At 38.2% G+C, this 15,044-nt stretch overlaps 1 pseudogene; it reads left to right on the plus strand.

Annotated features, from left to right (window-relative positions):
• Window positions 1-15,044, plus strand: part of LOC121857050 — an 88,956-nt pseudogene continuing 73,912 nt past the window's right edge.

A 15,044-nucleotide genomic window follows, 5' to 3' on the forward strand; every position in this document is an offset into this window, starting at 1 on the left:
TGGTCACAACAACAAACCTTAGTTGGTGAAGACTCGGTGAAACATGTGAATCATAATTATTCTATTATACACATCATTCCCGGTTCTTTGGTTACAACATAAAGTTCAGTAGCCTAGAGAAACAAGTAAGAATATATTTTTTCATTATATATAAAATTTTAGATGAATTTCTTATGACAGCCATTCAGTAAAACCGAAGCAATGTGAAGGGTTTTAAAATATTCACTCATTATTGGACTGGTTACTTAACTTTGTGTTCGATATGAACTCTAGAACAACTGTGTTAGCTGTCAAGAAATCTCTATATTTTTTTTTTTTGAAACCTGTAGAGCAACACTTGAAATTAGGTAATATTTTATTTGTTGCTACTAAACGAATCTCGAGAATTTTATATATGCAATCGGTAGTTTTAACAATTCTAAGACACTTTTCTTCAATGGCATTTCTGGCGGAAATTATGTTTAAGCGAGATATTAAACAAATGTTTTGTGTGTGTTTGTACGTGGCTGTACACCCAGAACAAGGAAGGACTGTGGAGCTCCCCAGCTAGGTTAGGTTAGGTTTTTCCAATGGATTTCGATGTATTTTGAAAACCCTTTACCTTTTATAGCAAATCTCTTAGATTCTGAGATGGAAAGGGGGCTTATCTCAGAATCTATTGATTTGCACCAGAAATGAAGGTCAAATTCGTTCATAACACATCAAAAACCATTAGAAAAAACATAGTATTAATTTCGATTTCACAGTATCAACAAGTGAAATTTTACCTGAAATTTAATTAGAAAAAGACCCATGCCATATAAAAAAAGGTATTATTACAGTTTCAGCCCCAACTCAGTTAGAGTAACTTTGTGTTTACCATTAGTTATATCTTGTGAAAAGGAACAACTTTTTCAATACCACTTCCGTTCCAATGGATATTAACCAAGAAAGTAAATTCACGGAAGAAATGTTTTTATTTTACTGTATCACATAGCGCGCCCCAAAGTTATAAACTACTAAAACATTTAGATCTCCCTATTCTGAGCATTTTGAACCCCCTTTTTACCATTCGGAAATGGAAAATAGCGACACAATTGAATTGAATCAATTTTATGTAATTTTCAGTCTTCGTCTGTGAAGAGATGTTATGTGTGAAACCGAGTTAATAATGAGTGTGTTTACATCATGGACGCACAATGTTGACTGACGTCATCCAGTCGTGACCAATGATTTATCGATCTCATCTCGCAATTTTTTTTCAACCAATCACATTTGTATATTTTCAAAGGGAGAAGCCTGGGTACCGATTTGAACTTCAATCACCAGTCTGACAATGGCCATGGTGGAGATTGGGTGTGATTCGTGCTCCTACGATTATGTTAAGTTTATTGCCTAGTTTTACGAGAAAGACGATCATGCTATCCCGTTAGGCTACATTTGGTTAGGTTAGGTTAGGTTAGTTTAAGCTAGGCCTACTGGGGGCTTGCTAGGGGCTAGGTAAGGTTACGTTACGTTACGTTAAGTTAAGTTAAGTTGTTACCGTAGTTTAGGTACGTAAGGTTAGGTTAGATGACTCGTGTTCTCCCCCACCCAAAACCCTGATTTTTCAGGTTTTCCACTATTATTGTTGGGGGATCGGGGTAGGGTAAAAACTAGCAATTTCCAACAAAAATGATGGTCAGGTTTGCTTGAAACACCAAAATCCCCTGTAAAAACATATTGACCAACCCCTAGGGACTCATGACCGAAAGTAAAAATTTACCGAAGAAATTAACGTAAATCTGTTGTCACCATGTGTCGTCTGTTTGTTTACAGCCGACATTTTCGGTCTGAGCGTTTTTTTTTTTACGGAGATTAGCCCACCCGGGCACAGGTCACTGACCCATATCAGGGCCTGAGAATAATAATAACAATAATAAATACAATTTATAATAAAAAAAAATAATAATTAAAAAATTAAGAAAAATATATCAGGAGTGAGAAACGATATACAGTATGCATGTTGTGTTGTCAATATTAAGAGAAACAATTGAGACCCTGCAATTGTGTGTAAATGAGGCAGAAAGTCAGATCAGCAACCTGGGACTTGGTCACAATTTTTGTGATGCCATATGGCAGCAGGGTCTACCATTAGACAACACATTATGCTTCCAATACCTTCCCAGGTGGTAGTACTATACCTCCCTGTTTGATAACTGCCTACTACCTACTTGCATGTCCACAAAAAACTAAATTAATCCATGATGCTTCACAAAGTTGCTTTCATTAGTACCAGATATCAAAGTAATTACTTTCTGTTTAATATAGCAGGGACGGCTTGGAAGTTAGGTAAGTTTAGGTAGTTTTCTTTGGTTGGTTAGGTCAGGTTCTATGGGGGGTTGAGAAGTCCAAAACGACTCATTTCCGATGGAAATGAAGGTCGAACTTGGATGAATTACACCAAATACCATGGGAATACAAAAAATTGTGGTTGAACAGTAGTTGTGGCTGAAACTAAATTTATCCTCAAAAAAAAAAATAAAAAAAATAAAATAAATAATATATATATATATATATATATATATATATATATATATATATATATATATATATATATATATATATATATATATATATATATATATATATATATATATATATATATACTATTTATATATATATATATATATATATATATATATATATATATATATATGGAGAAGTGAGGGCGTGTGTGCGGTGCTGTGTGTGTGTGTGTGTGTGTGTGTGTGTATGTGTGTGTGTGTGTGTGTATATGTATATGTATATATGTATATATATACAGTACATATATATATATATATATATATATATATATATATATATATATATATATATATATATATATATATATATATATATATATATATATATATATATGCAGTTGGTCTCATTGCAGGTTAATGTAACCCAGAGGGTCCCAGCGGAAGAGTAGAGCAGCAATGAATAACATAACATATGGGATTAGTGAGAAATGGAGTCCAGGCCCGATCCCCCAAACTCCACTTTTTGACGACACACAACTATGTTGTAGTAAAATTTATCTTAACTTTATGATGGTATGAAAAAAACAAGTAATATAGAAGAGGTTAGGTTAGGGAAAGATAAAAAAGGTTAACATGGAAAAATAAAGAATAGGTTAAAAAACTAAAATTTTTGTGGAACACTTACGGTGAAGTAGAGATGGAGTGGGCACTCTACGGGGATGGAGGCTGGTTCGAGCAGAGGGCAGATTACTGGCCTCAGGTGAATCACGTACTAGGTGAATCATCATCACTGTCACCACAGTTGTCAGGGCTTCTGACAATCCTCAGAATCCTTCACTGCCATATCACTGGCAGGCTGCAACTGTGTGGTGGAGTTCGCGGGTGAAGGAAATCTGTTATGCTTTGCTGTATTTAAGCGTTGATATTTGTCATTGATACACCGTGATGTCTGTCCATAGCCTGCACCAGCGGTTATGGAAGACTTCATAAGCGGTCATCGTGTTGTCGGCGGGGAAAGACGGACAATTTTCTCTGCAAACTCCATAGCACACTTAATATCACTATGACTTAAACTGTGTTCTTCGGAGACTGGCCTTTTACCTTCTTCCTCCTCTTCACTGATGTGATCTTCTTCCAACATCTCATTAAAGCCCAGTCACTTCAGGATTTCTGATCACCTCCAGGATCTCGCCGTTGGTGGTCTCGAGAAGCTGGAACTGCCAACACCCAGTCGCAGCTTCTCTGGCAAGGTCCACTGCTACTGCAACATTCTGAACCTCACCAGTCTGGAATTGACTCCTCCTCTCACCTGGTATTCCATGCAACACATGTCTCCATGCGTGTGTGGTGAAGCAATAGACAGCTGATCCCTTGACTCCACCAAGATGTCACAGCTTTCTTGATGTTAAATATTCTCCAGAATTGTTTGAAGAGTATTTTTGCTGTTAACCGTTGTTCCTCATCTTCGTGCGCTCTTGCTATCGGTGGTGGTGTCACTCGGGTCACATAACTCTTCCCTGGTGTTGGTGTAGTCGTTCAGGAGCTGGAATTTTTGTTGAGAATGCCTTTCATTGCAAATCAACTCCTGGTCCATGGGCTGTAATATAGGCGTGTTGGGAGGAAGGAAGACCACTTTTACGTTGGGGTGTGATGATCTAACAGTGGGCGAGTGTCTAGTGGAATTGTCCAGCGCAACAAAAATATTAAATGGGACATTCTGTTTGCTCACAGAATTTTTTTATCGGGAACAAAACAGTCATCAAACCAGGAAGGGACAGTGTAGAGAACATCCATGCCTTCGTGCTGTCAGCCAGTGGACATTTAGCTTGGTCATGTCCATGGTTTTTGTAAGCGTCAACCTGCGGGCTGTGTGGTCACCGATAACTTGAGCTTACAGGTACGGAGGCATTGGTGGCAAACAGGAATGATGCGTTCCTTCTGCATTTTCATTTGAATCTGCTGGCATTCTTCACAATGTAGGACTTGGAAGTGGATTTTCTCCAGAAAAGACCAGAGATTCGTCCATGTTAAACACCTGGTCGTCGGTGTACTGTCGCTTCACCATAATCTCACGTAAAAGCGGGAGGAAATTCGAGCCGCCTTGATCAGCACTTTCGCTTCTTCACCACCAATGTTGATAATTGGTGATCTTGTTCCCGGATCTTAAACCTCTGTAACCACCCAGAGGAAGCAGTAAAGGGTTTGGGCTCTGAAGTTCCCCATCTTTAGTGCCACTGCCATGTACAGTTCACGTCGTAGTCCTTCACAGAAGCGTGCGACCGCCATGTTGCGTCGCGCCCTGGCGCGCAAAGGCCACCTCCTGATAATTTTTCTGTCTTGAGAAGCACCGGTTGTGAAAATACTTGATCATAGAAAGCACCTGAACTTTGTGATCTTCATATTGCTCCTTTATCTTAGCTGAATCCTTCTTTATAGTCCGGATCGTAGATTCGTTGGCCATGCTGGTAGCGAGATCAACTTGCCGTGTTCCTTTCTCCAAATCTTGAATAATTTGGTACTTCACCTCGTAACAAGGAAACGTCGTGTCCTCTTTGGCTTAGTGCGCTGGGTCCAAAACCAAGGTTTTTCTCTGGGGAGTGGTGGTCAGCGGAAGGAAGCGCCATTTCTGGAACAATGGACCGCGATAACTGCGGAGTGGCCTTGAGGATGAGAACTGGCCAGCGGCTGGGTCAAAAGCGTGCGTCTCTCCTCCTCCCTCCCTGCGAATTGGACCGCGTCATAGCCATGGCCAATTACAGCTAGCAGCGGAGGAGGAGTGAGGATGCATATGGCCAATCACAGGTCCTGATCGTCATATGGCGTCAGTGATAGCATAACAAAGACACCCTCGCAACCTGCGCCGCTTGCTAGCGGAGAGGAGGAGGAGAGGCAGGCAGGCGGGTGGCGCGTGGTAGCATGGAGCCGTCTAAAAATAGTGTCGCCCGGACTCTCCAGCGGAATGGCGTTGACGCGAAAATGTGAAAATGTTAGGTTCTGGCAAGGCACCGCGTACTTGATTAACCTTGGTTTGCAGGAGCGCGTGGCGCGTGGAGCAATCTAAAAATAGTGTGGGACTCCAGCGGAATGGCGTTGACGCGAAAATGTGAAAATGTTAGGTTCTGGCAAGGCACGGTACGTGATAACCGGATTGGGACGCAATGTGAACAACTGTATATATTTTTTTTTTTTTTTTTTATATATATATATATATATATATATATATAATGCCTCCTCAATATTACCTTGTAATTCAATTGATAGTAGGAACATCATAGAATCTAGTCTCATTAAACATACCGAACCCGTCAACATGAATTTGAGTAATGGTATGTACAAACTGGACAATTTTGTAATTAAGAAGATTTGTAACCAGGTGAGAAGGTTGGGTCACCTTACCATCTGACCTGACCACCAACCTTTGTGTGCTATTTAAAGATTAGTAGGGTCATTACCTAATACCTGACCATTGTGGGCCTGGTCTCACCCTCCTCTGTATATATACACCTTGTTTTGTACTTCTCCTTAGTCTGTACTCACCCCTGAAGATGTGAATTACACGAAAGCGCTTGGGAACTTCGTGTTTTCTTCTTTCGTTGTGGTTATCTGCATATACCTAGATCACGCGCACCTACAGTGATTTACTTGCATATATATATATATATATATATATATATATATATATATATATATATATATATATATATATATATATATATATATATATATATATATATATATATATATATATATATATATATATATATATATATATTGCTTAAAAAGGGGGTGGCAAAGTAACTTTTTTTTATCATTTTGGTCATCTAGCAGATTTTAGGATTTTAATGTATCTCCATCTGAGAGAGGCTTAGGTTAGGATGAAATTATGTTTTTCCAATGTTTTGAACGATTGTGACCGACTTCCAAATAGGTGGATGACTGAAACGATAATTTATTTTATTTTTTTTAATACAGTAGTGTATTTAGAATTGGGGTGCTGTAATTTTGTATCTAACAGGTGTAAAATTATATGCTTGACATTTAAATGAAAAATTCATTGACAACTCGATACCTGAGGTATTGTTTCCTTCCCACATACATGAGATTGTGGGGAAACTTATTCAATAACAAAAGTATGTTTGCAAACTTTATGAGTGTTGTAAGATTTTGTCCTCTCCAATTGTTATAGATCAATATCTGAGAAGGGGCACTCCGCATTAGAAGAGGGTGAAGCACCAAATTCAAAAAGCTGAGAAAAATGCACTTAAAGTTTTTTGTAGTTCAAACAACCATAACTCTTTTGTTTTTAAGCTAGAGGGTTCTTTTCTTTATCGTGCAGCTCAATCCCTCTCCTAGCGAACTGTGAAAACTGGAAGTTAGTTCTGTGAATAGTTATTATTTTATCGTGAGTTGAATGAGAATAACTACCTGTGATGTACAGCTGTTTGAACTTCAAACCAACAATAATCGTGTTTTTCTGCAAATTTTCTTATTATTGTGGGCTAATACTGTAAAACAAGTTAATGATCACCAAAAACAGCACTCGTCTTACACCCCCCTCCCCCATAAACCCCCCCAAAAAAGAAGAAATAATAATACAAGATCTCATTTGCCCATCAGTATTTATATTTCCGTCCTTATTATTAGCCAATGATTTATAATATTGTTAAGTATAATTGTATATAATAATAAGGAAACACCACTACAGTTCACTCATCCCCCTACCGTCAAGCTCCCCCCACATAATTAACATACGAATACAAAGGCAGTGAAAGTTTGCCTAATCTTTGGTAAAAACAGTATTATGATAGTATTACAATCTTCCTTTGTTTAGTTCCTTTGTTTTATTTTCCCTGAAGATCGTAGTAACTTGAAGTTACGTAAATCCTGAGGAGTGTGTATAACTTTAATGGCCTCGTCATAATCAATCACGCACTGATCAAAGTCTTTCTCTGTACTCTCTAAAAATCGCCACAGATTCTTCATAAACTAAATCATTCATTATTGATGCCGGCAACAGTTCAGTTTCATAATAAGACTGAGTTATGGGCTCACTTTCACTAGCATTCATTGGGTCAGGCTCACTTTCATCACTATCAAGGTCAGTGCATGTCTCGTCACTGTCCACTTCTACCTCCTCACAGTCTTTATGTTCTTGTTGTGATACATTAGTGTCACTGTTTGTGTTACCATTAGACTCACTCTCATCATTTTCATATTCACTTTCATCACCATTGTTGCTGTCAGTGCATGTCGCTTAACTCTGTACTGGAACACAGTCTGCAAAAGGTCTTGTGATGCATAGCAGTCACCTTTAGCATTATGAGTATTCCAAAATCACTATCACTATCACCAAGCATTCCTGGGGTGTCCACGTGAGCACTGTCGTCACTGAACACACACTCAGAAATAATAAGCTCCTGAACCCTCACCAGAAGGCCTGGCCTCACTCGAGTCTTGCTCTAATATCGGGCAGATATTGCTTAGCACTTCTCACACCCGTGGAACACGAATAACGTCAATGTTAGGCCGAAAAGTTATCAAAAATAGCAGTAGAAAGTACACTGAATCTCCTTGTGCTATACAACGTGCTAAAACTAACAAGGAGGCAGCAACTGGGCGCGCGGATTGGACAAGGAAAACATTTCTTGTAAAATCACTTTTACAAATGTTTTTCTTGGACCCAACTCTGTGGCTGCTACATCTGACCTTCAACACCACCATGGTTCCTTCTCACTTAGATGAAGGATGGATAGGTCCTTTCATAGGCCTATGATACATTTGCACTACCCGGTAATTTGCAAACATTCCCAGACCCTAGATGGGAGAAATTGTTAAAGTGATATTGCGCAAAACATATTCTTCGTGCAATTTTTTTTTTATTTTCTTGAGGTAAGAAAATGTTTATCTTCTATGAAGAAATTTCCTCAAGTTGGTGCTAAGTGCATGGAGCAGTCATCAAGTTTTACCAGGTTAGGTTTAGTAGGTTAGATTGGCTTATTTTTCTTTTATGAATATCCCTGGACTTTGCTACCATAGGAAACTTTTTTCTTGTCCACTTTTTGGCATTTTCATGAGATAATAAAGCATGTATCTATGGCGAAGTGTTCTATACAGTAGTTTGTAGTATAGGAACACAGAAGATCTTTTAAGATTTCCGTATGATTTAAGCCTGCCTCACAGAATTGATAAATTAACCTTTTAGAAACACTTGGGGAAAGATAACATAAACTAAACAATAGTTTCAAACAGACAATTATGTTTCTAAGTGTATTTACTGATTTATATAACAGAAACACCTTTTGTACCAACTAGTCTATCTGGTGCACCCTTAGGCAAGTTAGGTTTTGTTAGGTTAGGTTTTAATTTTTTTACGAGTTTAAATAAGGTAAGATTATTGAACGACAGGATACGTTAAAATTGTTTTCTTTTTTGAAGAATTTGCACATGAAGTACAGGTCAGAAACGATTAAAGTACACAAAGATACATTAGAAACATAAAAAAAAAATTAACCATAAAAGATGAAGCGAGCTTATACCATATATACCCTACTGTTCATTTATTGCCTATTGGTACACTATGCGTATTAAACTCTCATCTGCATGATTTTACGCCCATTAAATACATGATTACTTAGGGGCCACTAACCCAGTAGATTTTTATGTTTATAGAATATCAAATGAATGAATTTGTAATTAATGGATCTGGTGTTGGAACTGTGAAAAAACTTTAGATTTACCTAGGCTCTTGTGCACCTAAACCACCAGACTGTTTTTAACAGAAATTGTATTAAAGATAAATTTCTTCCATACCTCGAGGAAACCTCAGACCAAGTGTCTGATTACACAGTTTCTGCTTCCCCAAGTGTGAAAATTATCAGAGATCAACACAAAAGAGTTATACAGTATTCCTTTAAAATATCAGAATATAAATACTCTACAATAGATTAAATATCAAATCAACTGTATTGACTCGAATTCAGGTGTCTGTCTACCAGCCAATCAGCTGCCTTGCTACAAATTTGACCCTAGGCCTCAGTTGCAAGGTTCAAGTGAACAAAAATTAGTTTAGCATTGAAGACAACATAGTACTTACCATGAGAAAACTGTAAATAAATTGTAAGAATTAAAAATTTTTTTTTCTTCCATAGTTTTATACTTCCTATCAATAATGAACACTTATCTACCACATCCATCTAAGACCTTATGTGTGCTTGAGGTGTTGTTTTCATTCAAATGCTTCTAGGTATCAATGATGGCAACCTCTATCTGGGTGAGGTTGGTGGAGTACAGTTAAGAAGTTAAGTTTTATTTACTGTGAATTCACTACTAGTGTAATTTTTCAAGACCATAATTCCTGCATAATCATGGGCATGCTTTATTTATGAAATTTGCTGTCTGTAAGAGAAACTTAGTGTTACTTTCTTTTTCCAGGTGATCTTATGAGTTGTGGACCAACATGGTCTGGACCTGAGGGTCCTAGCTGCCCTCAGTGGTCATATCCAGGACCTGGAAATGGTCCTCCACCACAGTGGGGGCTACCACCGCCCTCGGGATGCCCCCCATATCATCCTAATCAAGCACCTCCTCCTGTTGTGAATGTGTCACAGCAGAGTTGGCCTTCTCCTCAAGGCCCCCAACAGCCTTATGGTCCTTCACAAAATTTACCAGAGACCCCACCACTAGACCACTTCCATTTTCCTCCGGTGATTCCTCCAGCTAGCCAATATCCTCAACATGGTCCACCTCAAGGCCCACCACCAACTACTCATTTTAATGTTCCCCCAAGACCATTTGCAGGACCAAATGGACCACCTCCCATACCTGCAAGTGGAACTACTGGACCTCCACCTGTTCCCCAATTTCCTCCACCTGGTCCATCCCCTGGGCCACCCTCATGCCCACCTCCTGGTTCAAGTTATAGTGGTACTTCAGGTTATGGTTGGGGTCCATCACCACCAACAGCTCAGTTACCCCAGTCTGGTGCACCTCCTCCAGGACCACCCAGAGGTGTTGGTCCAGACCTACACCAGCAAGCATGGCCAGGAACAGGCTGGGATGATGACCGAACAGCATCCCACAGATCTATCAATGATGAACATAGCTCTAGATCTGGCTTAGACCGGGGTTTGGCATCATCAATAAGTAATTACAGAGATAGTGGCCGAGTGAGAGAACGTGAACCATCCTCTCGAGGCCAAGAGAGGTCTTCGCTGTCTTCATCAAGGTTGTCAGTCATTGTGTTTTGTGATACTGTATGTTAGACATACATCGTGATGTTAATGGCAATTATAGGATTTTGTTATACTGTATTATAAGTCTACTTGTGTCACTGGAAATTTATCTTGTTGATTTATGTAAATGCAAAGTATTGTACAGTAATTGTTTTTGTGTAGTCTACTGCCTATCAAAATGTGACCATAATAAATGTATGTCATACAGGTATGAAGGGGACCGGGGAAGTTTAGAGTCTAGATACAAAGAAGAACGAGGCTATCCTGATGATTACTCTGATGATGGATGGCAGGAGAGAAATAGCAGTCACAGGAAATGCTCAAGGAGCCCTCCAGATTATTCTCCCAGAAGAAGGGATTTAAGGAAATATTCACCCCCTCCAAGAACATCGAAGGACACTCGTGATAGGTATGAGTTAACTGCTGAAGTACAAGTGTACTGTTCTTTTCTCACTAGTAAATTTTTCATTGTACAGGTGCTCCTCTACTTAAGAACGTTCAACATACAAACTTTCAGAGATACAAACATCATCACTGAGGGGGGTTACCTGCTTGAACAGGTGTTTAATGTGGATGAGACTGGATTATTTTGAAGATAATTCCAGATAGGACAAACATTACCTAAGAGAAGAGTGAGCCAGGTTTTAAGGCTGTATTAAAGGGTATAGCTGTACTAAATATCCATAATCTTTTCATTTTTTACAATATGTTTGGTATCTACAAGAGTAAAGTTGGACTTACAAACAATTGGACTTACAAACAATTGGACTTACAAACAAGCCTCAGGAACACAACTCGTTTGTAAGTAAAGGAGCACCTGTAGTCGGTAATCCATATCTGTGATGGGTCAGTCTAGTCTGAGGCTCAACTTGTTCCTAAGACGAAGACGTATATTTAGTTCCAGTATGTCAAAGAGATACATTACTGAACTAGTATTGTAATTGAAAGTTAATATTTGTAAATTTCATGAAAGTTTGTTGAAATATTGGATGACACCTTGTAGATATGAAGGAGAAAGAGGAAGTTTGGAGTCAAGATTTAAAGAAGAACGTCGCCACTCTGAAAAATATCCTGATAGTGGTTGGCGAGAACGACGTGACACTCACAGGAAGCGCTCTAGGACCCCTCCAGAGTTTTCCTCCAGAAGAGGGGAATCAAGGCAATACTCTCCACCTCGTAGACCTTCAAGAGATTCCCGTGAAAGGTAAAGAGTGAACCTCTTAATAGTGTTAGCTTAGTGTATAATATATATGTACAGTATTGTAGAGTATTATGATTACTATATATATTTTATAAGGATGAAAGTGAGTTCAATGTGAAAGGTAATTTTTAAGGAAAAGTTCAACTTCTTAAGAGGTGTAATTGGGAAAAGTTGGGGTTTTAAGTCTGAAACTGCTGTCTTCTGAGCTGCTTTAAAACTATAGACTTAAAAAAAATGGAGGGTGGAGATGCAGAAGCTCATTTTATGGCTGAGGAATGAATTAGTTACTTGTTGAAATTCATTTAATAGGCAGAGCACTTCACATACCCTCAGGCTTATATGCTTAATGACAGGATACACAATACATGCAGATAATGTTCATATTATTAGCTCAAGGCTCAACGATCTTTTCATCCCATAGATCCAACTTCAGCTTGATCTACAGGTGTTTCATAAATCAGTGAGGGTTTAGAACTCTCACTAATGAATTAAACTGCACCCCAAACCCTTGGTCCACTATAATGTTATCATATCTCAATTAATATTAAAAGTCCCCAGTCATTTCAGAGTACTGTACCACACAAGAAAGAAGGGAGAGAATTCAGGTCACTTGTTTGTTCCCTCACCCATAAAATGGGCTTTTGTATCTCTGTCCTGTATTTATGGCTTAGTTGACCTCAAAAGTAACATGGTGAGTTCCAAAAATAGCCAGGAAAAGGGAAGGAGGTTATTGAGTCAAATAAAGTCAATATGTACCCAAAATTAGGAAGCCTTCAGTAACTCAAAAGATTAAAATGGATTGGACTAGCTGTACTGTACAGTAAGCCCTCGAAGATCCGGACCCGGGAATCCGGATTTCTGAAGATCCCGACAAAAATTTGGGGCGGTTCTGGGCTAAGAAGCATTCCCAAACCAAAGCAAAGAACATTTTAGGCCCGTGGGTGCTGCTTGACCCATCAGATGCTTGGACACAGGTGCCCGAGGAGGTGGGAAACATAAACAGAGTTGATAATTGTTGTTTGTGGGAATATTATGTCATTCACTCTAGTAATGATACAATGTTTCTTATCATGTTATCATAGGTAAATGCCTGGTTTATATGCGGTAATTTGTTTATCACTACATTAGTACTGTATTTTGGGTGTTTCTTATGTCATTTATTATTCGCGGGAAAATCCGGGCAATCGGCTTTTCCGGACAGGTGGTCCCCCCTTTTAGTCCAGATCTTTGAGGGTTCACTGTGTATGCTTCTCTGTTTACCAAATCAAGTAGGGCACATACAATTTTCCATGTACAATGTATTGTGAACTTTACATGCATGATTTATGTCTCGTGGAAACTGAGGAACACGCAGAAAGTGGAACTAAATATTATTATCAGTGATGATCCTCAGGCTGCATGGCAGAACTTTAGTGTTAAGAGTTAAAGTGTTAGGTTACCTTCCAATAGAATATAGAAAGGCTGAGCTGTAGGTGGAGATGGGAGTAATATTAAGCTCCATTGTTCTTGGAATAGAATGGTCCTAAATTTCTGGCTGTCATAAGCAATGCACTAGGGTTATATGCAAAACAAATGAGATTTATAATATGCAGATCTGATCGAGAATGGCTGCCTAAATAAATGCCATTCATATCAATATTCGAAATTGGCAATGGATTTTTTGTCATATGCTGAAGGCAGTAATATATATTTAATGTAGATTAAAAGTTTAAAATTGACACTTAATATTAAAATTTTCCACCAAAAGAGCAGGAAATTTTAGTGTGAGTTGAAAATCGACCCTGTTTTAGTGGAAATATCAAGGTTGGGAATGCAATTGTATCTGTGAGAGAGAGTGATCCTGAAATTAACCCTCTCTGGTTCATGAACCACATGTAGATCCAGCTGAAGTTAGTTAGATTTATGGGGTGATGAGAGTGGTTAGTGTATTCTTCTGTTAACCCTTTGGATGCGACATGCGGGTAAACCCGCCCAAAATATTATATTAATTAAATGCGACAAGCGGGGATATCCCACGGCCTTGAAAAAACTTCCCCAAATGAGACGACATGCGGACATATTATGTATTGAGGTATAGGAGTATTTCCTGAATGCAATATAGCTTATTTTTGTACTATTTTGTTTGATATTATCTGAATATGTAATACATATCTAAATTTGCTGTTTAGTAACCAAATTGATTAAATTTATTTGCCATATACCAGACATTGATTTATACCAATTTCCTGCATTTTTGGGTATAAATGTCATTTTTTCTCTAAAATTTGCACACATATGTGAATTTTTGTTCCATATTTGGAAAATATACTAAAAGTTCTCTAGGAAAAACATATAGAAAATGTGATTATATGAAATTCATTTTTGGCAGGATAATTGACACTTTTCAGGAACCGGCGCGAAATTTAATTACGCACCTAAAGAGTTAAGCACACAAGCATACCCCAATTTAGAAAAGGTTTTCTTTCCTGAGAAGCCTTTCATAAATCAATATTTTGTAAATTGAAGCACATTTTCTCATAGACTTCCATTATAAAAGCCGAGATATAATCCTTCAAAAAAAATCCGCCCCCAAACCTTCTTAAACTGCCACAAAATGTTACAAAACTTGGTTTAATCATATTAAATGAAAAACATGCAGTAGAGTAAATGAATACTTGTGATTTTATATCCAGTGTACTGTATATGAGAAACCAGATGAGATTGGACACAAAGTGAGTATGAAATGCTAAAAATCTTGAGATTAAGCAACCAGATATAAAATACTTGTAGTACTGTATTGTACTGTACACAGAGGTACAATACCTATATGCACAAAACACCAAAGTAAATGGTTCTGACAGTTACTTAAAGAAAATGTGTAAACCAGCCTTTACAGAAAGGTAAACTCAACACTTAGTGTATGGCACTGTACTGTTCTTGTATCTATTGATAAGTTTATATAGCACCTGTACAGTACAGGTTGTACCTCTCTAGTCCGCAAACTCCCGTGGTCCGCAACGATTTTAGTTTGTCCAATAGGTAGATAGGCAGCTTTTTTTTATTTTTTTTTATTTAACTAATCTGAATTATTATTATTATTACAGGAGTCTTAAATTTTTGCCCCTCAGGCCCCAATGCGGGTCAGTG

Source organism: Homarus americanus, unplaced genomic scaffold (genome assembly GCF_018991925.1).
Source record: "Homarus americanus isolate GMGI-L3 unplaced genomic scaffold, GMGI_Hamer_2.0 scaffold1024, whole genome shotgun sequence".
Lineage (NCBI taxonomy): Eukaryota > Metazoa > Arthropoda > Malacostraca > Decapoda > Nephropidae > Homarus > Homarus americanus.